Here is a 27064-nt window from a genome sequence, read left to right as displayed (position 1 = left end):
GAAAAGGGCCCGAGATGCTGGCCCAGCTACTTCTCCTGTTTACCCTAGCCTTGTTTCCAGAACTTCCTGGGGCCTTGCTCTTACTGGAAAACTGCCTTAATGTTCTCCCCAAGTCGATGGCTCTTACTGCTGGCTCCATCCTTACTCCTAGGTCCTACTGGGGAATCCTGGACCATATGTGGGTTTCTTTTCTAGTTTCTTCTCCCAGTCTCTTCCCAGGAAACAGCTCCTCCTGACCAAGCAGGAGTTACCTGTTCCCACCTCACCCATCACTCTGCTAGAGCTTTCTTGAAGCCGAGGGCCCTCACCCTTGGTGGAAGCAGGAAACACAGCCACCTGAGCACACAGACAGGCAGTTTAGCCTGTGTGAGTTGTTGGGAAGGTTGGTTGCTGGAGGATGGTGAAGACAAGGCAATTGCACCAGGCTACACAAGGCCATCTGGGGAAAGTGTGACAGAATTAAGCCTGTGTGGCTTTCCAACCCGACTCTGGGGGACACTAAGAGGGCATTTGCTGAGGGAAATCTGAGCCTGCTATTGGGAGTCTGGGGAAGGTGCTGGCTGCAGACTGGGTGCAATTGTTGGCACTTTGTGAACACCCCCCTATAACCAGACCCTGAATTAAGCCCTCTGCACACAATACTTCAATGAGTCCTCACAACTGTCCACTGAAAGTGGCTTCTGATCTGAACAGAGAGATGGGGAAACTTGCCCAAAGCCTCCCTGCAAGTCAGCATCACAGAGGCACACAACCTGCCCTTCTAGTGTGTCATGCCAACTTGAGGACAAACTCACTCTGGCCACTTCTTGGGGATGTTTCATACAGAAGCAAGAGTCGAGATGGAAGGCAATGCAGATAGTGATGAGGCCCGGATAGGAAATCTGGGAAGCCACAGAGACTTCTGCAAAGTTGGGTCCCGGATTCTACAGTTTCCTGCCACCGTCAATGCCGTGATCCTCCAAACTCCTGGGTCACGTGGTCCTCTGGTCGTACATGGGGAGGAGCCTCCAGTCCCTCACTAAGGGCTAAGGCCTGGTCTAGATACCATGCAGGCCCTTCCCAATATGGCACCTGACAGACAATGAACTTTGAAAGATGTCCATGGAATCAATGAATAAGTGGATTCACACTCCCGCAATACTTCCCTGGTGCTGAGTACGACAAAGGCCAGGGACATCAATAGGAAGCCCCCAGTACTCAGAAGGGGTACTGACATACAGGTATTTTTTCCTTTGCATGGTACTATGTTAACAGAAACCCATGCATCCAGGACCTGTGTCCTCATTTTGCACCATTTGGATATGCACTTGAGTTTTGGTTAACACTGTTCTGTCAAAAAAGTACCGCCTATTTGAAAATAGCACCCTTTTCCTACACATCTGAGAGAAGGTGAAATGAAACAAAGTGAACTTGAAAGGTGGATAAATGCAAGACATGGTGACCTTTGGAAACATGATCACATTTTAGAGTTCTATATGGGGATATAACTGTTTCTTCATTTGGGCTGAGTGCTGGAACTCCTGATGTAAGCTCCCTTATATCCTGCTTAACAACATAGTAAGTTCTGGAGTAGTCTGGTCAATCAAATGGCATTTGAGGGAGGGGAGGGTGGGTGATGGGTATTGAGGAGGGCACCTTTTGGGATGAGCACTGGGTGTTGTATGGAAACCAATTTGACAATAAATTTCATAAATTTAAAAAAAATAATAATAAATAAATAAATAAATAAATAAGAAAGCCTTAAACTCAAAAAAAAAAGACAGCCCTGTAATGTAGTTTGGTCAATCAGCTGGCATTTTAAAAGCACTGTAACACTGAAGAAAGGATACTCATTGTTAGGTTTTTTGGGTTTTTTTGTATCGTTGTTGTTGTTGTTGTTTGTTTTTTACACTGGCTTTGATCTCAGAAAAACTATTATGTTGCTATTGAAAAAAAAAAGCAAGCAAGCAAGCATAATTGACTAAACACATGTAAAAATCTGATAGATCTGGACAATTTCTCGTCGATCATTAGACCTCCCTGGCCTTCGTCTTCACTGTTTACCAAGTTTGAGATAAACAGCTCTTTCAAACCGCCTTCCCACTCTGTGTGGAGGGCAGAAGTGCCAGCTCACAGCCTCCGGGGATGAAGATTCATTACAGATCATTTGTGGATCCTTCAGATGAAATAGAGACAGGTTCCAGGGCTGTGCTGGAAGTGCAATTTACTGTAATAAAAAGTGAGAATATGCTACATGTGGACAATTTATGAGGAAACGTTAATATCAGCAGAAAAATGAAATGGAGTCTGCTCACAGGCACGACCTGCTTAATAAGAGCAACTTGGAGAAAGTAAAGCCAGGCGCTGCCGATAAGTAGCAACTGATGGATACTCGGATTTTAATAAATGGTCCATAATTTCCCCACCATCTGGAGGGCACAGACGCCAAATAAGACCCTCCCATGTTCGACTCTCACAGACACCCAGGCTTTGTCCTGCTGGGAGGGCAACGGGAGCCGGCTTTTCTATCGGATCTTGTCTCACGGAGAAGAAGGGCATTCCCACCATTGGCCGCATGGCCACGACCGCACAATTCCTTTTGAGGACGGAGAGGTACAAGAGAACAAATCACTTCTGAGCTTATTTACACTCCGGTTTGGCGAGAACAGCCGCCAGCCTCTGCAGCGGGCTGTGAACAATCTCGTGACGCGGTCCCCCAGAGGCCAGGGGACACAGCTCTTGGGTGGCAGGTGGCTGCGCTGAGCCATTTCTCATACGCCCTGCTGTTCAGCTCTAGCTTAAGTGATTTTCAGATATAAGCAAAGCAAGGTCCAAACCTGATTAAAAATGTTTTCTTCTCCCTCCCAGGAGTATTTACACGTTCATGCTGGAGCTTGAGAAGGTGCTGCCTGCATCCAAAGACTGGCTCTAGGGACTCGCAGCATGAGGGGCTATGAAAGGAAAGGAAGGGGTGGGGACCATCTGGGGCAGAAAACTCCCTCCTAGGGCCACTGGGTCACATAAGGCCCCACAGACCTGCCCCCTTGTGTGGCTGTCAGCCCCAGAGACCAGACCCACGGCAGACATCCACTGGGAGAATATCTACACTGCCGGGGCTGCTCAATTAAAGCATCAGCGTTCAAGGTTAATACCGTGACCCCTTCAAATCCTGCCAGGCAAGCGGCTTCTGCACACGGATCTAATTCCTTTTCTCAACCTAAATTGTTTTTAAAAGATGGAAGCGTTTGAATTCTTTTTAAGGCAATAAAGTTGAAAGTAGCAATTCTTTACCAAGCTGATAAGAGCTGCTGGGTGTAATTTGTATTCTTTTTTATGAGCCTGACTTTTTGGAAAATGGAATAGAAAGAAAAATATCTTCTTTTCAGTTCTGGAGACAAGAGCTGCTTCTTCCTCAGAGTGCCGGGGAGGAGTTCTCTGGCTCAGGAATTGTCAGGAAACAAGTCCCTGATTTGTGACATGGGAAAGCCAGGGAGGTGCCCTGCATTGGAGAGGGGGCATAAAGCTTACCCAGGCATTCTGGCCCTAGTGAAAATGCTTCTAAGAGGCCATGGGCGGGGCTGTGAGGTCCTGGGGAGTAAGGAAGAGAGGATATTGCAAATTCACTGAAAAGAGAAAGGGGAGGATCTATTTCCTTTAGAATCCACAATATAAACTATTCTACAACCTTTGAGACAGTTTCTCTCCAAGTACAAAGCCTCTGTGCAGTTGGGTCCCAGACCTGGACATGGCCAGGAACCTAATTTTAGCCCCAAATCCTCTGGGCCCAACAATAAAGACACGTTAACTCTTGGGGTATCTGGGTGGCTCAGTCGGTTGAGCATCCGACTTCAGCTCAGGTCATGATCTCATGGTTAGTGAGTTGGAGCCCCACATCAGGCTCTGTGCTGACAGCTCAGAGTCTGGAGCTGGCTTTGGATTCTGTGTCTCCCCCTCTCTCTGCCCCTCCTCCACTCACACACTGTCTCTCTCTTGCTCCTCAAAAATAAATAAACATTAAAAAAATTAATAAAGCCATGTAACTCTACATTCAGCTGCTAGAAGGGGTAGACACAGAAGCCAAATACACATAAGCTTTGTCCTCAGGGGGGTGTGGCCCACCTACCCCACCCTCAACCCCCTTGGATAGCACAAAGCACTTAGAAAGGCCCTACCCATGAATGAGGCATTGCTTGGAGATAAAACTCTGGGCACAGGGCTTCCAGGCTCAGTATCTCGAGTAGAAAAAGCAGTGAGAAAACTTACCATAACCATGTCCTACACTTGCCTTAGAGCTGCAGATCTGAAGCACTACACTGGTTTCATCTAATTTGATGATCTCGGTGACAAGCATAAGAGTAGGAGGCAATCCTATCTGACCCCCAGGGCAACTCTAAACCTTGAACTCTCCAAATACTCCCATCCATGTGCGCACACACATATACAAACACACACACACACACACACACACACACACACAAACAATTCCATTTCATACACCTTATAGGGGGAAATGGGGCACAAGTAAAAAGATCAATGAAACAACAGGCACAAAATGCCAAGGGTAGGCATTATTGCATCCCTACCAAATTCCTATGTCAGATTCACACTGGTCTTTTTTGTTTTCACGACCAAATGTTCCACATGGCCTCCAAGGTGCTTATTCCAAAATGTAAGTTTTCTATCTATATCAGCACTATTTCTTGCAACAAATCCTGAAAGGTGACCATTTATGATCCCCTTTGAAAGAAGAAGAAGGTGAAGCTTACAAAATAATAAATGTCCAAATAGCTAGCTCTTTGGGTTCACAGACAGGAAGAGCATCATCTCTGCCCAGACTGGAGAACTCAGGAGCACAGCTCAAATAATGATAGCATGAGATAGCCTGTGAGCACATCTGGAGTAGCTGTGTGTCCCACCAGACACCAAGGATGGGGAGACGCATGAGGTCTCAGCCCCTCCCCTCCAGTCATTCAGTGTAGACTTGATGTTTCTTGACTCTGTACTTCCTAGTACCAGGTTGGCTATAGCCCAAGGGAAGGGCCAAGTGCCAACCAGTGCTGGTCTGGCAGTTCAGGGCTTGGGGGGGTGGGGAGGGGGAGGACAACTGGCACAAGCCAAGAGGCCTCAGGCTAGAAAGGGACCCAGTCCCTATAAGCTTCCTAAGGAATCTGCCTTATCTAGAGAAAGAGCAAGGCTTCAGGGAGGCCCAGAGGTGAAAAAGAGGCTTTTTGGATTCATCCACTTTGGGGAATCATGGGATTAAAAAGTCAAAGAAGCAGGTGTAAACCTTGAGAAAATCCATGAGCAGGTATGAGAGAGACAACAGCAGGGTCCACCCACCCATTTAACAACCATGTACCTGGGCTCCTAGGAGGGGCCAGGTGCTATAATCAATCTGGAAAAGGAAGTAAGGGAGTCTTGGGCCTTATCTTTGAGTGAATCCAACCCATTTCGAGAGACGACCCATCCAGAGAGAAAATTCTACTAGATAAAAGGAGAGATTGCAGTGATTGGGGAATGTTCAGTTAATGAGGATCGAGATACCAACTTCCTCCTGGAGAGTAGAAGTCCCCATGCTGGGGCTAGGCAGTAGTGGGGCAGATGGCTATCCCAGTCTAAATTGACAGCATGTGTAAGCCTGAAGGTGAGAGGGGCCATTAGGTTAGGGAATGGTGGCTGAGTTACATCTTGTGAATAAAAATTTGATTCTGAAGTTAGTAGGGGAGCCAAAAATCATTATAATCAAAATTAGCCATGAAGACTTCTTAGCTCATGGATAAAGTGTAGTACAGAAAATATAATTTGTGTAAAGAATCCTGGATCCATTCCCCTCACCTTTATTAATCAACGTTTCTTTCTCACCCTCAATTAGAGCTTCATTTTCTTCCCTGAGTGTATCGACTAAACTATCATCCTCGACCCTTGTCCAGCCCTCGAAAGCCATGCTCCCAATCCTGTCCTGTCAGATTGCTGTTCTGTCCAGTCAATTGAACCAGATAGCTTTGGAACCTCTTCCTACCCTACAAGTGAAGATGGGAGATCTGCATTCCAGAGAGGTCAGATGGGCCATGTGGAGAAGCCCTGGACACTATGCATGCATTCTTTCTACCACTTTCTTTTACTGTGTCCAGCTCTACTGTGTCCATTGTCTATTGATGAGGTCAATTGAGAATTGTCTGGCCTAAGTACCTATTGTCTAGAGTTAAATCTGCACATGAAGCATCCCCACAAGTGGTTATTCTGTGGCTGAAAATCAAAGGAGGGAGGATCAGTGGCATGAGGCATGAGCTCTGACCTGAAATACTGCCAGGTCCCACACAGCAGGGCCTATGCAGTGGAGCCTGGCTTTTACTCTGTTAAATGGGAGCCCCAGATTGTGTCCTATGGAAGAGAAGAGGCTTAGGAGTTTCCAAGAGTTCTCCTATTGTAAAAGAAAAAAAAATCTATGCTCAGAAAGTGTGGGATATACTGCACCCTGAAGAAACGCAAAGGACACTAACAGAAACATCCTTAGAACTTTAAGGGCTACGTTGTGGACCCTCCAGAACATTCATATGTTCAAGTCCCAATCCTCAGTCCCTCAGAACATAACTGTATTTGGAGATAAGGTATTTAAAGTAGTGATTAAGGTAAAATGAGGCCATTAGGGTGGGCTTAATCCAATATGACTGGTGCCCTTATAAGAAGAGTAAGAGATGCCAGGGTTACATGCTCACAGAGAAAAGGCCATGTGAGGACATGGGGAGATGACAGCCATCTACAAAGCAGGAAAGGAGGCCTCGAAAGAAACCAACCCACCAGGCACCTTGATCTTGGACTTCTGGCCCCCAGAACTATAGGACAATATATTTTTGTGGTTTAAGCAACCCCGACTTGGTACTTCATTATGGCAGTCCTAGAAAACTGATGCTAAAAGTTGTCTTGAAAACAAATTGTGATCAGAAAGTTTGAAGAACCACAAAGCACACTAACAGAAAAGTCCTCATATTACAGAAAATCATCGAACTTGGCTGAACCCCATGTTTATCAAACCCATCTCCCTGGAATACTAAGTTTCTTTGTTCAAGGAACATACAGGTATTTCACAGGATACTAAGGTTGCAAACAGTACGGGGTGGGATAAATGGTACTCCAGGCCTTGGGAGTCTGGGAGAGGACATTCGGATGGGAAGTATATGGTCGATGTGAATTCCAGATGGGCCAGACTGGCCACATGGAAGTTCACAAGCATGAGAAGTGTAGGGAATCAGTTGGGAAGCAGTCCCAGTGGTCTAGAAAGCTGGTGGTGAGGGCCAGAACAGAGTGAGGTCACCAGGCTGGAGCAGAAGGGATGGGGTGTGAAATGTTTAAAAGAAAAACATTAACAGGATATGGTCATCAGTTGGAAATTGAGCAAGGTGTGAAGGACAAAAAGAAATCAGAAATGACACTAGATGCAATCACATAAAAACAGAAGGTGGATCAGGCTCAGTGAAGAACATTAATTCAGGCATAACCTCCTGGACAGCAGGAAGTCAGATAGGTAAGTCCTAAAAGTTTGGAAGAGATCAGTGATCACGGGAGTGAAGAGGGATCAGGCAAGGGCTTACCTCAGGCAAAAGGTGAAGGTGCACAGGACAAGGCAGATGACAAAGCATCAAGTTAACCTAGAGTCCCCATCTTCTAGTGTGAGCACCGGCGGTGTCTAGCTTGATCTACAGACACATTCAAGTGGCTCCAGTTGTAGGACCAGTGACCTGTGGAGGCTGGGAGCCAGACAAGCATGCCAGGAGGACAGGGACTTCTTCACCTTAACCTTTGTACCACTGTTGCTTCTACTGGTGCAGGTCAACCCAGCACCTTCCTGGAGACTGCACAGCACACACCCAGTTGTATCACTTTCAACCCCCAAGAATGTATTTTTTTTAAATGAGGCGTTTACACACACATGCACACACACACATACTCCCCTACCTCCCTTCTATACCCTGTACTGATCCAGAGGGTTCTAAACCTAACTGGAAGACTTCACAGTATCCTTGTAGATTTCATGCTTTTAGAATCACTCTGCCACTCTATCTAAACTGTTGAGACCACTTTGGAACATCTTCCTGCTTTGCAACATCATCAGACTTCTCTGGGCTTCATAGTTTTCATCTGAAAAGTCTGATAGATAGGCAAGAGTGATTCTTCATTCTCAGTATATTCTAAGATTCTATGGGAAGGTCCCTGATGGTTTGGGGAGCAGAGTGGTTTGGGAGAAAAGAAAAGGGTGTCCCATATGGGAATGAGAACCAGTTGTAGGGTCTTGGCCACCCAATACCAGAAAACTCTTGATTTGTAGAGATGCCCATTGTATGTGTCTGGGCCAGAGGTAAGGGGCTTCAACGGGAGAAGGACCCTCTTCCCAGCATACACAGGCCAGCACAGAACCTAAGCTTAGCACAGTAGATTCCCCTGAATTGTGAGAAAGTGACACATGATCTAATTGAAAAGTTAATCCCAGGGATGAGGGCAGTGTTATGAGTCCAATGATGGTGTCTTATCCAGACTGGGCTCAGAACTGACCTTGACCATCTCCCCATCATCTGGCCTTCCATAGGTTTCCAGCCCTGATTCCCCATCCTTCTGCCCACCTTTGTGAGCTACCCAATATCATCTGAATACCTTCCTTTCATTTCCTATTAACTCTGTTTTAAAACTTTTTACAGGCAATAGGGAAAATAATACTTATTTTTAAAATCTGCCCCTGATGCATAGGGGCAGATTTTAAAAATAAGTATTATTTTCCCTATTGCCTGTAAAAAGTTTTAAAACAGAGTTAATAGGAAATGAAAGGAAAGTATCCAGAGCCTAAATGTCCATCAACTGATGAATGGATAAAGAAATTGTGGTTTATATACACAATGGAGTACTACATGGCAATGAGAAAGAATGAAATATGGCCCTTTTCGGGGATGGAACTGGAGAGTGTGATGCTAAGTGAAATAAGCCATACAGAGAAAGACAGATACCATATGTTTTCACTCTTATGTGGATCCTGAGAAACTTAACAGAAACCCATGGGGGAGCAGAAGGAAAAAAAAAAGAGAGGTTAGAGTGGGAGAGAGCCAAAGCATAAGAGACTCTTAAAAACTGAGAACAAACTGAGGGTTGATGGGGGGTGGGAGGGAGGGGAGGGTGGGTGATGGGTATTGAGGAGGGCACCTTTTGGGATGAACACTGGGTGTTGTATGGAAACCAATTTGACAATAAATTTCATATATTGAAAAAAAATAGGGAAAGAACACGAAAAGGCAGTTATCAAAAGACATACAAATGGGCAATAAACATTTATTTTAAAAATAAAAAAAAAATAAATAGAATCTGGATATCAAACACTAGTAAGACCAATGTGCCGAACAAGAACATAATCAATATTTTTAAGGGAGAATAAATGGAGTAATTGCAAAGCACAATGAGACAATCATAAACCATAGTTTATAAACATATTATCCTTTACAAAATCATAGTTTAAAATGAAGCGGTATTAAAAGCCCTCCTTTGGCAGATGGCAATCCCTGGCCCTGCCCCTACCCCTCGCCCTGCCCTCCAGAGGCAAACACTTGTAACTCTTTTAGCTATTTCTTTGAGATTTACTTCCATGTTTTTCAATCTTATGTTCACACTGCTACACTTGGTTGCTCGATTTTAGACATTAGCATTATCCATTATCCTCCTGATATGGTGATGAGGACTTAACTTTCTACACGACCCCTCATCCTTTCATTTTCTGTCCTACTATTCTCCACTTACTTGTATCACAATTTTTAAATAAAATCAAAAGTGGTGACTTCATTAGGACTATGAAATACTATCCCCTACTCTCTCTCTCTCTCTCTCTCTCTCTCTCAAAATGAAGTTGCTTATACAACTTCAGCTTTTCTTGCATCAACAAGTGCCTTGATTTGTATTTATTTACACACGTGCTGTATTAAACGTGCCCAAATGCTCAACCATATGAAACAGTCTTCCAGTTTCCTTACATCTCAGAAATGGCCTGTCGGAGCCCTCCCTCCCCTGCTCCTACGCAGATGTCTGGTCTTCGGTTAGATCACCTGACCCCTTCCTTTCTGCTCTTCTGCTTGGAATTTCTGTATCTGTTATTGTTTACTTTCATCTTTTTGGGCTTTCATTTTATTTTTCTGAAGTCTATCCTACAGTATCTTCCTAAGAAATGGTACATGAGGCATAAACTTTTTAGGCTTTGCCTATATGGAATTTTTTTAATGTTGCTGCTATATTGATTGATTGATTGATTGTTGATTGATTCACTTAGTACCCTTAGACACGGTAATCTGAATTCTTCCACAGAAAGTTTCTCCAGTATCTTCTAGCATCCGGTGTTACTCTTTAGCATCCTAATGCCATTCTGATTTCTCTTGTTCCTGTTCCTTTTACATCACCTGCTCTTCATCCTCCTCCTTCTCCTCCTTTTCTTCTCTCTGCCTCTGTCTCCCTCTCTCTCTCCCTCATGCTCTGAAACTTGCCATTGCAGTGCCTTGAGATGGGTGTTCTTTTCACTTATTTTGGCTAAGAGCTAAATGGTCCATGGGGCTTTTTAGTCTGGAGACACATGTCCTTTAGTTCTGAGACATTTTCTTGTTTGTTTCTTTGATACTGGCTTTTTCTCCATTAGTTTCAGTTCTTTCTCCAGAATTTTTCTTAGAAGAATATTGAACTTCCTGAATTAAGCCACTCATTTTCGTCAACTTTTCTCTCTCAACTTATACTATTACTTTACCCTTGGTTTTACCTTTCTCGATTTTGTCTAATACTTTAACTGGATTTTTACAATTTAAATTGTCACACGTTGTTAATTCAGTTGCTATTTGGTGTTCTCTGTTCTTTTTCATAGTATCCTGTTCATGTCTTAAGGATACACATTTATTTTAGCTCTTTAAGATTATCAGTGATAGGGTGCTTGAACTTCTGTTCCATGAACTAAGTTTTGCCCTGGATTCCTTTTTATGTTTGTTTTATATTTTTTCATTCCTCAAATGCACTGTGATCCTGAGCTGTCCATTTATATTTAAAGTGAGGCATTCCAGAGTGTAGCCACTCTGGAAAACAGTATGGAGGTTCCTCAAAAAAATTAAAAATAGAACTACCCTATGACCCAGCAATTGCACTACTAGGTATTTATCCAAAGGATACAAAAATGCTGATTTGAAGGGGCACATGCACCCCCATGTTTATGGCAGCACTATCAACAACAGCCAAAGTATGGAAAGAGCCCAAATGTGCATCAACTGATGAACAGATAAGGAAGATGTGGAATATGTACATATATATGTATTTAAAATGTGCTAAATGGGGTGCCTGGGTGGCTCAGTCAGGTAAGTGTCCGACTCCTGATTTCAGCTCAGGTCATGATCTCATGGTTTGTGGGTTTGAGCCCCTTGTGGGGCTCTGCATTGACAGCACAGAACCTGCTTGGGATTCTCCCTCTCCCTCTCTCTCTGCCCCTTCCCTGCTCATGACAGAGACTCAAATATCTGTCTCTCTTGGAATAAATAAACTTGAAAAAAAAAGAATGCATTTTCAAAAGCTTTGGGGTGGTGAGGCAGCCTGCCCAAACTTTGGGGTGAGGGAGGGACAGCTGCCTTCTCTGCTCTAATCTCCAGCCTCTGGAGGCTGTTGGGGCAGCATGTTCTTTGGTAGAACATGCAGCTGAACAGGCACAATTTCACAGAGAATTCTTGATCAAGTCCACGGCCCATTTTAGGCTTAGGCTCTGTTTATCACTCCTAGAGGGGAAGGATGTCAGATTCTTATCTGACAACTTCATTCCACAGCCCATTTAAATAAACAGGCAACCCAAGGTAAGATGAGGAGAAAATCCATCGGTATCCTCAGATTGACATTATATCAATGGATGTGCATGAGGTCTGGGGATTTATAATAGCTTGTTCAAAGAAATAGTTCAAACATACTGGCTCACTTTGATCAACACATTCCTCTAGAAGGATGAATGATTTACAAATCTACAGAATACAGGGATCTGGGCTCCATCAACAGAAATCCAGGATGAGGGTTTCTTAAGCATACTGCCCTTGGTAAGGGTGAGCCTGAGGGCAACAAGGCAAGCCATACATGATGTCTCTTTCCCCAGTTGTTAGAAGGAGAGGGATGACGGACAGAGAATACATGTTATTTGTGGACAGGCGAGCTTTCTGGAGGGCATCTGACAGGGAAGTGAGAGAAGACTGGAGGAGTAGGAAAGACTTCATGGATAGGCTGGGTTGGAAGGGTGAGGAGGCTCGGAGAGACTTGAAGGAAGAAGGAGGTCAATAAAATCCTGGGTAGGAAGAGTGATGATGAGTAAAACTGTGTAGGCAAGAGACCAAAACATCCCCCGCTCTCAAATATAACAAGTATACATACAAATTACTCTGCATCCAAAGTGCCTACAGTATGCCTCCAAATAGTGGCTGTAAGTGCCCCTAGTGGCAGAGATGGGAAACACCAAAAAACCCACAGCAGAGATTGCCGCTCACCGAGAACATGCTCAACCAAAATGACGGGTCAGAGCTAGAGTCTCGGCCATTCCTCTGAGAGACTCAATTCTCATGTATGGCCCCCAGCACCATGCATGTTCAGGAGTGTGTCCCTCCAAGGCTAAGATTTCTTTGCAAAACCTAAACATATGGCTTCTTCTTTGACTCTAGTACATGGTATACTACAACTACAGTAACAAAATCACATTTTCCTCAACAAAACTACTTCATGTATCATTTCCTGTACAAGTATGATGAGAATTTAATTTTTCCTAATCCTTTCAAGTAAAATACCTGTGTGTCTTTTAGAACAGAAGATGCAGTTAGTATGAACAAAGCAGTGAAAAGCTTCTCCTGACCTGGACGTACTCTGGTAGATGGGATGCCAGCAAGGTCAGCTGAGGTCACCAGCCAGGCCCAAGCCCAGGTGTCAGATAGCCTACCTACTGTAGGAAGTTCTTATGGGAGGGGGTGTGCGGGGAGGTCCTGTACCTCTAGGCTCAATTTGGTGGGCACTAACCCCTACCCACAATTGAGCCCCAAGGACCTTGGTTGGGATAAACCCACCTTGGAACTTTAAGGCTTCTTGAGTTTTCCTGGCTATTTTGACAAAGATGAATTCTAAAGTGAGTTCATGTCAAGAAGAAAAATGCCAGAGGAAGACTTCAGAGAAGTGAGTTTCACAAAGTCTAGAGGAATAGGTTCTTACACTGAATGTCCACTAATCACAAGCCATGTCCCAGCCAAGTGTTGTACATAGATGACCTTCATGAATCCACACAACAGCCACCTCCTCAGGGGGTACCATCATCCCTATCATTAAAGAAAAGACAGTTGAGGCCGCAGATGTTACATTACTCACCCTAGTTCACACAGGAAATAAGAGAGTGAGAGCCAGGAGAAGATCCCAACTGGTAGCCAAAGATTCCTCAATTGTTTCCTGAGGGAAACCGAGGCAGGGTAAGACACTACCTGAAGAAGGCTGGAAAGCCTCAGAGATGGAGCTCCAGCCTAGGAATCACAATATCCTTCCTCTGTGTGGCTGGACAGGGAGCTCTGAGAAGGACACATGGGGTTGCCCAATCTCTAAACAGAGGCAGCCTGGAGAGCCAGTGAGCACAGACTGTCAGCCTGGTTCCCAAGGAACAGGAGCTGTTCTTGAGTGACCACAAGTAAGCCTGTGTGCCAGGCCCAGCATAGGCCACAGCTCAGCCCATCTGTCTACTAACCCTGGTAAAAGAGCTGCTAGGACTTCAAAGATACCAGTCATCATAGCTAATTACACTCACAGCAATATCTATACACCAGGCACTGTACTAAGTGTGTTCCATACACTGATTCCCTTAATTCTCTCAGCAATCTTATAAGGTGAGTACTGTTATTAGCTCCATATTACAGAGCAACAAACTGTGGCATAAAGTAATTCTTGAACTCATCCAAGGTAGCAGAGCTAGATAGTGGTAGAGGCCCAAATTTGAATCCAGCAATCTGGTGCAAACGCCCAGATTCTAACCATTCTCTGTACTACCTCTCCCTATACCAAGAACGTATGAGTTCTGACATGCCTAACTGATACACACAAAGGCCTATAATATCCAAAACCACTGTGTGAGCTGGGAATACAAATATGATAATGGCCACGCCTACCATTCAGGATCTTACTGCCTTTAACACAGACAGAGAAACAGGTATTATGAGACAGGAGCTCTCTGGAGGGGAGGGGTACACAGGGCATTAGGGAAGTGCATAGCAAGGTACCTAACTTGACCTCAAAGAGTCAGGGAAAGTTTCTTGGAGCAGACCATGCTAGAGCTAGATCTTAAAAATGAAATAGAAGCTAGCCAGCAAGACAACCTAAGAAACACATTTTAATTCTTCTAAAGCTTTTAAGCTCTACCTTGTGCCAAGTCAAATACCTAGGAAGCTCCAAGTCTGAATGATATCATTTCAACTTTCCACAGAAAAATTTGCACTGAACTAGAATATCACATTGTTTATGCCTTTGGCTTTCAGCCAGGGCTGATATAAGAAGCAGTCATATGAATCACATTTGCATTGTTTGTAAAACTGCTAGCAAAGACACTATCCATTATGTTGTTCTATGTCCCTTATCTACAGACTAATGTGATAAATGTCTCCCAAAGCACTAAACTAAAAAAAAGAAAGAGAAAAAAGAAAAAGAAATAGAAACCTCTCTCCCAATGGATTGGTATTCTTCTTTGTAGTAAGCACTGAGGGTTATGCATTCTATCCGGTCTATCATTGTCCTGCCTACCAGGAAGCTCAGGACCGAGGTCAATATTAGGAGTTTCCTTTAGCTTATGTGTTTTGGCACAAATATCCCTTTTGCCCTTGATTATCTGGCTCTTAACATCATAACTTTATTTTAATGGATTTAAGGTGTTAGGTCTTTTTGTAACTAGGCCTCTACTTATTACTATTACTGTGGCACAGTGCAGCATATAGAAAACAGTTGAGCAGGCTGGCTTAACACTCAAGGCCACGCTGCTCCCCAGCTCACTAATACCTACAATATCCCATTATTTATTTTCTTCAAACCCTGAGTGTCCCTTCATAACCAGAAGGGATGGGTCCAGATCTACAGTTAAATATGAAAGGCCCACGAGCCAAAATGGCCCCCATCTGCTGCCTGTGGGATCTGTGATGCGGGGTCTCCTCTCGGAAGAGAAGAAAGAGTTGTACATCAAAACCCTGCAGGCATGACCCCCTTCAGGGCTTCAAGAAAATTCTGAGGACAGGTTTTTCAAGAACTCCAAGCATCAGCACCAGCTGCTGAGAGGCATTTGAGATAACTCTGGCGAAGAGGGTTGTGTAGCTAGGTTCACAATGTGTGTGCTCATGCATGCGTGTGTCTGTGTCTCTCCAAATCCCCCCTAACTCTTGTGTTCCATCTTAGCATGACCAAGGCTTCTTTTATCCCCATTCACAAAATGAGGTGGCTATGAAGCATTACAAGGACGATACATATGAACACCTGCCATCAGCTGGCACTTAATAACGATTACCTCTTTATTTGCTCTCTCCATGCTAGACTGCAGTCTCCAGGAGGATGAGGACTGTTACTGACTGTTTTAGTCCCCAGTGCCTAAAGCAGATCCTGGCCTTTAGAAGCCACCAGACAGATACTCATGCTAAGAACACAATACTCACTTGATAAATATTGCTGGAATGAATCAATGACAACAAACAACAGATCTAAACAGATGACATGATATATAGCTGAGTTGCAAATTTACTCCTTTACTCAATGTGCAAAGATAACATAGCCTCCATTTTCCAGAACGTTCTTCACAATTCTCCATCCCCACCCTTGAGCACCAGAGAAGCAGATATGTCTATATGTGTGTCTCAGGAACTTCGCGTTCAGCTGTCTCTAGTGGATGTCTTCTAGATATCTTCCCCTTGGCCCTGTTCCTTCTTCCCATGATGGGTTTTCATGACCTAGTGGTAGGGAGGGCTTCGGAATGGAACATCCAGCTCATCTGATCTAGTCTGTCTGTTCCTTCACCCCATATGATGGTCTAATTGGCAAGTTTGGTGGTCAGTTCCCTGGTTGGGTGAGGACCTGGTGGTCTTGCCTCGCTAACCTGGTTCCCGTGACATTCAGACTTCTCTTAAGTTTCTGCCATGTCTTCCCTTTGACCACAGATAACATAGTCCTGCCCCAGTACAAAGGACATTTCATCCTTCTCTGGGGCAGTTCTGAACCCAGTGGTTTTCCGCCATCCCCAGAAGACATTTGGGAATGTTCAGCTCCCTTGTCTATTTTACATACCTCCTGGTCTGGCACTGGACACATGGATGGATAAACAGTCCTAAGGCATAGTGTATGTTCCTTGCATCTTACACAGTCTCAAAAGGCTGTTCTTTACCCATCTGCCTCCCAACTTCTAGGACTGTGCCAGGCACATAGTGGGCACCACGGAGTCCTGTTAAACTCAAGTGAACCGTCTGGAACTAAAATACAACTGAACTGATTTGGAGTGGATATGGTTCACTCCTTATTTCTGAGTTCATATTAATGAAAACTGGACCTTTTGAATGCTAGCTTATAAACTCTTTTCAGGAAAAAAACTTGGCTCTAGTCTGAGAGAAAAACCTTACATTCAATATTTTTAGTGAGCTATTTTGGGGTTCAATTAAAAAACAGTTAAAAGAGAGTGTGCTTTAAAATGATATGAATAGGGGCGCCTGGGTGGCTCAGTTGGTTAAGCGTCCGACTTCAGCTCAGGTCACGATCTCGTGGTCCGTGAGTTCCAGCCCCGCGTCGGGCTCTGGGCTGATGGCTCAGAGCCTGGAGCCTGCTTCTGGTTCTGTGTCTCCCTCTCTCTCTGCCCCTCCCCTGTTCATGCTCTGTCTCTCTCTGTTTCAAAAATAAATAAACGTTAAAAAAAAACATTTAAAAAATAAATAAATAAAATGATATGAATAAAATCTCTTCTGGTACTAAGTTTTAAGAGTACTTTAATAAGTTAATTTTAATTCATATTTGTTTTTTGAATCAAAGGAGTTTAATTTTATAAATTAAAACAATGCTTTGGTTGCCTAGAAGTGGCCACTTCCCAACTTTACTGGTGGGAACCGGCCCAGCCCTGGAGAGCAGATTTTGAGAGATGCAGTAAACCATCATCCCCACCTGCTTCGCCCAAAACCTCCCTCAGTCTCTTAAAAGTACATCAGATTTGCCTAGCAAGCTTTAAAAAATATCTGCATCCAGACTCCACCTCTTCTGGCTTAATTAATCTGGGTGGGGTGTGACCAAGCACTAGCACTTTGAGAGAAGAGCAAGAAAGCTAGAGAGGTACTATGGGGCAATCAGAAGTGAAAACCTCCCACACTCACACACTAAAAACAGCTGTAGAAAGTCAAAATGTAGAGCAGTCTGGGGTCATTCGCTATAGGCACAAAAAAACAGCACCCTCTGATTGGCCCCTGTGAGTTTCAGGAAACCAAAGCTGATATTCAAAACACTGACCTATAATTAGAACAAATGAGTCTTCTGCCTTTGTATCCAGCAAAGCAGCTGTAGTGAAGGCACTGGCCACCCCCGGCCCATCTCGATCTTAAGAAAGATAAGGATCTCCCATATGGCTTCAGCCCAGTGGTTAGTCTGACTGTTACTCTCATGGCCCAATGCTTGTGGTGGGGGAGGGGGGTCTCCCCTCCAAATTGTGAGATTTTTGATGGCAAAGGTGGAGTCTGATAAGTTTCTGTAACCCCATGTCTAGCCCAGTGGTCCTCAACCAGGAGCAGTTTTGGGCCCCCAACCCCAGGGAACATTTGGGAATATCAGGAGATTTTGTGGTTGCCACAACTTGGGGAAGGAGGTGTTACTGGCATCTAGCGGGTAGAAGTCAGACACACAGCTAGACATCTTACAATGTACAGGGCAGTCCCCCACCACAAAAAATTATCTGGCCCAAAATGTCAATAGTACCTAGGTTGAGAAACCCTAGTTTAGTCTAACACTTGACAGAGCTGACACTAAATATCAGAAAGATATTCCCATTAGGAATTTTTTCTTCCCATACATATCCATCATCCAGATAAGGCCAGCATGATCTATAAACATCTAGAATCCTCATGCCAGATTTGTTGGCCATCTGGTCTCAATTTGACAACATTTTGAACTTAATACATAAACCAACGGAGTTCCTTCAGGAGATCTGAATGCCTCCATTCCAAAGATGCTCCCAAAGCTCTTGCCAGAGGAAATGTGAATGGGAAAGACTGGCTCCCTAGGGCCAGTTCTCCAGGAATATTCACCTGAATTAAAGATGGAAATACATGAACACATTTACCTATAAATAGGGTCCAATACTGAGGGAAGGATTTTGGTCACACTCATGACCCCCTATTGGATCACCAGCATCTAAATGCTCAGCTGGGATGAAACTCTATCCTCTACACTTGCCCTGACCCTCCATACAGCAAGTATTCTCCAATTTTTCATATTATAGATTCTAAATTTAGAAAAAAAAAAGGAGAGAAACTGTTATTTTTATTTGAGCACTTACTACGTGCTAGGTTATGTTTTATGTGGCTTAGCTCCTTGAATGCTCACAGCAACCCTATGGGGTGGTCTCTATGGTTATGTCTATTATACAAATGAGAAAAATGAGGCTCAGAAACATGATAATATGCCATAATACAAAACAACCAGGATTTCACTCCAGGGATAGTGAGTAAATACATTGAAAATGTACAAAAGCCTTTCCAGTTATAACCCACAGTATTTAGAAGGTTTGAGTGGTTGTCAACAACCCAGTCCTCCATGGGACATCACCTATAGCAACGTAACAACAGTGGAGTGGGACAATCAGAGATAGTCACTTAACCTTTGACTCAAAAAGTTTTAAAAGATTAAAACATACTGGGACGCTTGTGTGGCTCAGTCAGCTAAGTGTCTGACTTCCGACACAGGTCATGAATTCCCAGTTCGTGGATTCAATCCCCACGTAGGGCTCTGTGCTGACAGCTCTGAGCCTGGAGCCTGCTTCCGATTCTGTGCCTCCCTCCCTCCCTGTACCTCCCCTGCTCATGCTCTGCCTCTCTCTCTCTCTGTCTCTCAAAAATAAACATTAAAAAATTAAAAAAAAAAAACCTAAACATGCTAATGCCAGCAATAAAAAAAAATCTCTCATATTGAACCCAAAGTAGTCACACAGAAATGCATTATGTAGTATTACTTTTTAAAATTAATTTCCTAAAAGTAACAAAAATTAATCAAATAAACTTGAGCATAACTGTTCAGAACTGCCAAGGGCTGGCTATTTTAAGAATGGGCAATGATAGGTGTAGCCCCTTAGAAAACTGGACCTTGCCAAAGGACTGTGCCCTGAGGTCAACCCTCTATAGATGGGTCATTGCTCAGGTCATGTTTCACCTGGTGCCTTGTCAGTAGGATCCCCTCTCTTCCAGCTCACCCAAACTGTGGAGGCGTGGAGTGGGGGGGTGGGCGCGTTCCCTCTCACCTGAGTCAACAGCTAAGTCCAGTCATTTCCTTCCCATCTCACTCTATCCAAGCAAGAAAGCCTTGCAGTGCAGACTGAGGTGTTCTTACTGGTTTAAAGGAAAGTCACCTATCTTAGTTGTCCATTAATGCTGCAACAAATTATGCCAGATTTAGAAGCTCAAACAATGCAAATTTATTATCTTGGGGTTCTAGAAGTTGCAAAGCCAATATGGGTCTCCCTGGCTAAAAATCAGGGTATTGGCAGGGCTGTATTCTTTCCTGGGCGCTCTAGGATAGAACCCATTTCCTTGCTCTTTCCAACTTTCAGAAGCCACTCTCATTCCTTGGCTTATGGCGCCTCAAAATCAGCAGCATTGCATCTTCCTGTGCCTTTCTTCAGTAGTCACACCCTCCTCTGACTCTTCTGGCTCCCTCTCTAACTTTTCAGGACCCTTGTGATTACACTGGGCCCACCTGAATACTCCAGGATACTCTCCCTACTTTACGGTTAGAGGATTAGCAATCTCAATTCCATCTGCAACCTCCCCTTTGCCATGTAATCTAATATATTCACCCGTCCTAAGGGTTAAGACATGGCTTTGGAGAAAAGGTGACAGGGAGGCCGTATTCTACCTACCACACCACCTCTTAGATGGGTAGCAAACTGTCAGAGAACTTTGGCCCCCACAAGAATTTAATTGAATTTGAAAGCCTTGCTATGGGGACATGCCCCATCCAGTTTGCCCAGTTCCTACCACTCTCTAATTCCCCAGCCTCCGGCCCTCATTTATCTTATTTGTCTGGACCAAGGAGGCATTTGGGTTTTCCAACCCAGGTTTAGTTGAATCTTCAAGAGGGAGGACCAGTCTTGCTTAGCTTGGGGCTCTTTTCTTAAGAAGCCAAGCTCACAGGCGTGATCTTGTGAATGGACCCCAAGAGCTCCTGGCACCATGCCATCCTCAGGGCTCTCCAATGCTACTGGAGTGAATAATGAATGTAGATTCTGGGATACACATGCGCTGATGTGACTTCCAAAAAAGAAACTGGAGAAGCATTTGTTTCCATCGATGTCTGGGTGACTTACAGCTTTAAACATATATCTCCAGGATGATTTATCTGAATTTTATAGATCCTAGACTTTTCCCAGCTGAAACCCAGTTACTGCTTCCACAATAACTCATTGGATTGATCGCTTTAAATTTAAAGGGGCACTGGGAGAACTCTGGCTGCCCGAACTGTTTAAATCTTGTCCTCTGTGGAAGGTTCTGTTATACTTCTGGATGATCTGAACACAAAGCACTACAGGTCCATGGTAACAACATGGCGCCAGTGGGGTGGGAAGTGCAGCAGAGACAGAGGCAGAGCTGGGATGGAGAAGAGTGTCAGCCAGAATCCCCGAGAGCAGAGCAAGGCAGAGGCTCTGGTGCCCAAGGCTCTGAAAGGAGCAGCTCAAGTGACAAGAGCTTCTGTGCAAGAGTGGTCATAAACCAGAACACAGAAGGAAGAACCTGGTAGGACCTAAGAAATGCCCTGCCTGGAAAAGGCAAGGCAGGATGAGGGAGAGGAATTTTAGTTATTAAGCACCCACACATGTCAGGTACTTTATGTCTACCTGTGACATTCATTTATTCTTCCAACCTCGGGAGGATTGGCCTTAACAGTTAGGAAGGAATAGGTTCAAATCTCAGCTGTAACTTACGCTAGCTGGGTGTCCTTGGGTAAGTTAGTTAGCCTTTCTGACCCCCGTCTTCTCATCTGTATTTAAAAACTACTATTCTGGGGCATCTCGGTGGCTCAGTCAGTTAAGCGTCCGACTTTGGCTCTGGTCATGATCTCATGGTTCGTGAGTTCGAGTCCTGCATCGGGCTCTGTGCTGACAGCTCAGAGCCTGGATCCTGCTTCCAGTTCTGTGTCTCCCTCCCTCTCTGCACCTCCCCAGCTTATGCTCTGTCTGTCTCTGTCTCTGTCTCTGTCTCTCTCTCTCTCAAAAATAAATATTACATTTTTTTAAAAAACTACCATTCTGTATTTAGAAATTATTATATATCAAATATAATATATACCTCACAGAGCATGTATCTTTTAAAGGGTGTTTTCAAAAAACATTTAATAGCATGGGAAAATGCCCTTTGACAAAATTAACAGGGAAAAAAAGTAGATGGCAAATACCAATATAATTCTTATTTCGTAGAAAGAATATATACACTTTGAATAGATGCCCATCTATATATTTTGAATACATATGCACGTATACATATGAAAGAAAATAAAAATATTAACGGTAGTTATTTTCATGGTGGGAATTCAGATGATTTAATTTTTAAATGTACTTTTCATATTTTCCAAATTGCCTACAATGAACATGACGTACTTTGAAATATTTTTCTAGATTTGCATTTTTATTGCAAAAGTGATCCATGTTCAGGATAGGAAATTAAACTTTGCTACCACTGGGAACAGCTTGTTATGAATTCTTGCAGATGTTTTTCTCTGCATATCTAAATATATATGTAGAGGGCATGAGTTTCACAGGCCAAAAATTCAGGTGTGCAAAAGAGGGCAGCTTTAGTTTTCTATAACCGAATTTCCTTTCTGTCTCAAGCCCCCAATCCACCTAGTGGCAGAAACTTTAAGTAAAAGAAAGTACACTCAGGCAAATAAGGGTTTTCTCTGTGTATTTAACTTAATCCCCCCACTTCTACCTGGACTTGCATCTTCATCCAAGGGGGCTGACATGGTAGCCAGGTTTGTGGGGATGTCTCGTGCTGACTCATGATCCAATTTTGCTAAAGCGAGCAGAGGTCTACCTTTTGCCTGGCCTTGGTCTGCAGAATCTATGCCAACTGACAGGTCTGGGAGACCTCAAGTTTCCCAAATCTACTTAGCAATCATGTTGAATATTCTGGAACACCCCTTTCTTGACTGGAAGCCCCCTTCTGGTCGAGCAGCTTTGGACCTCCATTTCACACGGAAAACTTCTGCATGCTCTCCCACATACCCCTGAAAGGTGCTTTCTCGGGCTCTCTCAGACTCCAAAAGAAATTTCTACTCTTCTGAAGCTGCAGCCACCTCGCTCTGCTCAGGAGCCTTTTGCAAGGTCTGCCAGCTCACTGAGTTCTGGTGGGGTCTCTTTGACTCACATCACCAGTGATCTGGGACCTGTGATCCAGACTTCCCTTCTTCACTCTGGGAGAGACTCAAAGACAAGTCCTCCCCAACACCCCACTACACTCCAAGATCACTCTCCGCTCAGATCCTCCCCTCTCTGAGGCAGGTATGATCTGTGATCTTCACCTTCTCTCTCTGGGTCAGACAGCCAATTTGGGTATCTGAGGTGTATGACATGAACCTGATGTCGAGAGCCCTTTGACTCAGCCTGGAGACGACACAAGCCTTTGCTTCTGGCCAAGACTTTTATACTTTGCTTCACAGAGTATAAAATTTGTTTCGAAATTCCAAAGCTGAAAATTAACTTTCGTCCTGTGGTCTCGTATTCTGCACTGGCATTATACCCCTTCCTTGCAGCAGGACCAAGAAATGATCAAATTTGAGGGGGCTACAAGCGGGGAGGGGCTTGGCACAGAAAGAACAGAAAAACAAATCTGTGAATATTTTAGAACACTCACTTTATTTGTGCCTTTGGATATGGGAATATAAATACCCTGAGAGTTTAACAGTAGTATAACACTGGAATCATACCACACATACTTTCCAGAGATCTTTTCTTCACTGAACAATATGTCTGGAAATTATTGGGCAAATAGATTCTTTGCAACAGCTGAGTAATATTCTATTGTCCTGTTTGGTTATCTAATCCTCTTTTCCAAAAATAGAGTAGTCCCCAATTTGTCACTATTATAATGCTTCAATGAACATTCTTGTTCATTATCTCTTGTTCACTTGATCATCTGTCTCTGCAGGATAAACTCCTAGATGTGCAATTGTTATGTCAAAGGATATCTGTTGCTCAATAGCCCCCATCGACAACATATATATGGGAATATTATAGGTTTAAAAAATGCAAGTCCATGTAAAAAATGATATTTTACTTAATAAATCAATGTAATAAAGAACGACTGAACGAATCAGAATAAACCAAAGATGTATGTATATATATCATATTAAAAAAATAAAACCATATGTCAGATAGATTAAAATGGAAATAATAGAAGTGCCTGGTGGCTCAGTCAGTAAGCATCTGACTTCAACTCAGGTCATGATTTTGAGGTCTGTGAGTTCGAGCCCTGCATTGGGTTCTGAGAGCTTGGAGCCTGCTACGGAGTCTATGTCTTCCCCTCTTTCTGCTCCTCCCCCGTTCATGCTCTGTCTCAGTCTCTCTCAAAAAAATGAACAAACATTAAATTTTTTTTTAAACTGGAAATAATAAAATGGCTAAACTATGAGGAGAAAAAATACCAGAAACAGGAGTATAACCTCACCTTAAAATAAAGAAGAACTTCTTACCCCAGATTATTTTTAGTAAGATACCTATAAGATACAGTAAGATACCATAAACAAAGCCAAGTGGTACATGAAAGTCAGGGAATATATTTATAGGGTATATGACAGGCAACTGGTTAAAAACATAAACAAAGAGCTCCCTCAGAATTAATAAGAAAACAAAAGGGCAAAGATTGCAAAAAGCAATGCAGAGAAGAAGAAATTTAAAAAGACTAATGTGGGAGATGGCCAACAAGAACCACGGATTCCACCCACCCATCAAGAGATGGAGTCTATTTCTGCAACCCTCTCCCCACCGCCAGTCAACCGGCCACGTGACTTGCTTGGCCAATGGGAAATTAACAAATATAATGCAAGCAAAGAAAAGCACTTGGTGCTGAGGCTTGCCCTGTGTTGCTCCTCTGAAGAACCCTGCCACAGTCACCCTGTGGCCCTAGCTATCGTGGTGGATGATGAGAGACATATGGCCCACTCATCGCCCCCCACCCCCACTCCAGCCAACAACTAGCAACTGCCAACCACCAAAGCTGCTTAACTGACCCACAGCTAACCACAGACCCCTGAGGGGGCTGAGCCAAGGCCAGTAGTATAAGTGCCCAGCTGAACCCAGCCTCAATTGCTGACCCACAGAATCATAAGCTAAAGAAACAGCTGTTGCTTCAGGCTACCAAGTTTTGGGGTGGTTTATTATGCAGCAAAAGCTAACAAAAGCAGCTAATAAATAAAATGTTCAAATTCACAACCAGCAAATTTAAGCAGAACATCATTTTTTTTTTTACCCATCAAATTGACAAAAATGAAGAAGAATGATCACTTCAGTTCAGGCAAGGATGTGAAGAAATAAATATTTTCATTCATCGCTGACAAGAGTGTAAATTGTTGCAAACTTATTTGAGAAGTAATGTGACAATACCGATTAAAACTGAAAATACATGTACCCTTTGGCCACTTTGGGGGGTTTATCTTTCAGGGAAAAGATGTATAAGAATGTTTATTGGAGCATTGCTGGCATCTGGTGGGGGGTGGGGGCGGCGGGAATCAACACAGAAAGAACAGAAGAAAGGAGAAGGAAAGAAGAGAGTGAAGGCAGGGCATGTACATTATGGATTATCATATAAATATTAAAGGAATGAATTAGAGCTACATCTACTAATTTGGAGGAATAAATTTGATTTACTGTTGAATTTTTAAAGCCATTTACAATGTAATGGATATAATTCTATTTTTCAAAAATAAAAAAGATGACATATGTGTACATGTTTTAGCAGAATACTATTTCATTTCACCAATTCCTTTTATGCAGTGGCCCCCTAAAGACATAATAATGGAAATAATGCGTGCCATAGTGTATTATAGAAACAGAGGTTAATTCATGGCTTTTGAGTTTCAAATTGAGGTCCTCATCTAAACTATGACTGCTAAACATCCTACCTGTGTACACATATCAGTAAGACCTTTGAAGCAGGTGTCCCATTACATGTGTATAAAGTACTTAAAACTTAGGTACATCAATTACCACATAGTATAAAACATATGCAAAACTATGAATATTCAAAAAGAGCCAAAAAGGGAAACTATTTTAAATAAAATATATTATATAATGCATTAATAGTACCAAATCGCTTTTGCTATTGCTAAAAACACATCCTCAATCATAAATAATTTTTAGTTAGAGCAGTGTAATTGAAAACGCTTTCCTTTTTAAAAAATATCTTGGTTTCACTCTTTGTGAATCAAAGCCCTGATACCAGCTTCGATTGAATTCAATACTTCATTTTAATCGTTAGTGTAACTGAAAGTGGGAACTTACAGAGTTTCATAAGTCCAAATGGAAGAAGTTCATCTTTGGTGGTATTGCTTTGCTCAATCTCAGCCACAAAAAAAGATGCTCAAAGTTGGCTAAAACATTTTCATCTTCCCAGGCGTTAATCATTCCTTCTTGCAAAGGCTTCAGAACACACTGAAATTTCATGTTTTTAGGAAATCATTTCAAAACACTGAAACTTTCCACTCTGGAAGATTTTTATATATGGGTTAGAAAATACTGTTTCCCAGGTGTTTTTTTTTCCAATTGCAGATATGAGAGGGGTTTCTTAAATTATTATTTGTGGATGACATATGTTGTTTTCAGCAGCAGCGAGATAATAGAAATATTTCCAAACATTCATTTTCAAAATGCTCAAGAGTGAGAGTTTCTTTCAAAAAGCAATTATTTCTCATGCATTGTTAAAACAGGATATCCCATTGAAGGGACAGATTGAATATATTTAATTTTTTCAAAAATAGCTGCCTGGTAGCATTTGACTAATACTGGCATCTCAAACATAGGTCAGTAAACTTGAGTATCTGTCTTTTTGTGAAACAAAAATATCTTAACATCAATTTCAGCAAGTCTTTTAAACACTGTGCCGTGAGGTCTTCACTGAAGCTCTGGGTCATGGGAGAGATTTCAAAATCTCTCCCCATTTCATTACAAAGTATTGTAAAGAATGCTACCCTTTAAAGGTGTTGTTGTTAGCAAAACAATCAACCAGTGGTATCCCACAGCAGGTCAAATGGGATGTGCTGCAGGACCCTGAAGACACAGACCAGTGTGGTCACCACTCCAAACGCTCCTCACTGCCCACTCCATTTAGCCCAACTACCAACTCATATTAAATAACTGGAAAGTTTAGTTCCTTTCTTTTTTGATTAAAACCATAGAAGTTTTAACATTTTCCTCTCATACCCGAGACAATCAACCATACAACCCACTCTGGAGATCACTGCTCTAAATAACCCATTTGGAAAAATACTTTCTATGGCACAAGGAGATAAAAACACCTTGCTAAGGCAAGAAGAGAGAGCATGAAGCACTTGAACAACAGAATCCAATGCGGTCTCTGAAAGGTGTGCTGTGCCAGCTCACTGGGTCCTGACACCCAATCCAAAGCCATCCCTGTGGAAGAGTGTTGAGGGAACTTCCTGGTCTTGGGTGGTTGTAAGGAAAGGGGACCTGGCCTTTGATTTCACTGGGAGACTATGATAGGAAGAAGCCTAGTGCTCCCAGGCATCCAGGAAGGCAGATGTGCAGCAGCCCACAGAACCCACACACACTTGCCAGTGTAGCACCCAAAGCTGCCTGGTGACC

At 43.2% G+C, this 27064-nt stretch overlaps 1 protein-coding gene across 2 annotated transcripts in view; it reads right to left on the bottom strand.

The window, feature by feature from the left end:
* The window catches only part of GRID1 (glutamate ionotropic receptor delta type subunit 1), a 696363-nt gene that overhangs the window by 267079 nt on the left and 402220 nt on the right, over positions 1-27064 (bottom strand). The window lies entirely within an intron of this gene.

This window comes from Panthera onca, chromosome D2, assembly GCF_046562875.1.
Source record: "Panthera onca isolate mPanOnc1 chromosome D2, mPanOnc1 haplotype 2, whole genome shotgun sequence".
Taxonomy (NCBI): domain Eukaryota; kingdom Metazoa; phylum Chordata; class Mammalia; order Carnivora; family Felidae; genus Panthera; species Panthera onca.
The sequence above is the reverse complement of the archived record's forward strand: the minus strand, read 5'-3'. Positions and strand labels throughout refer to the sequence as shown.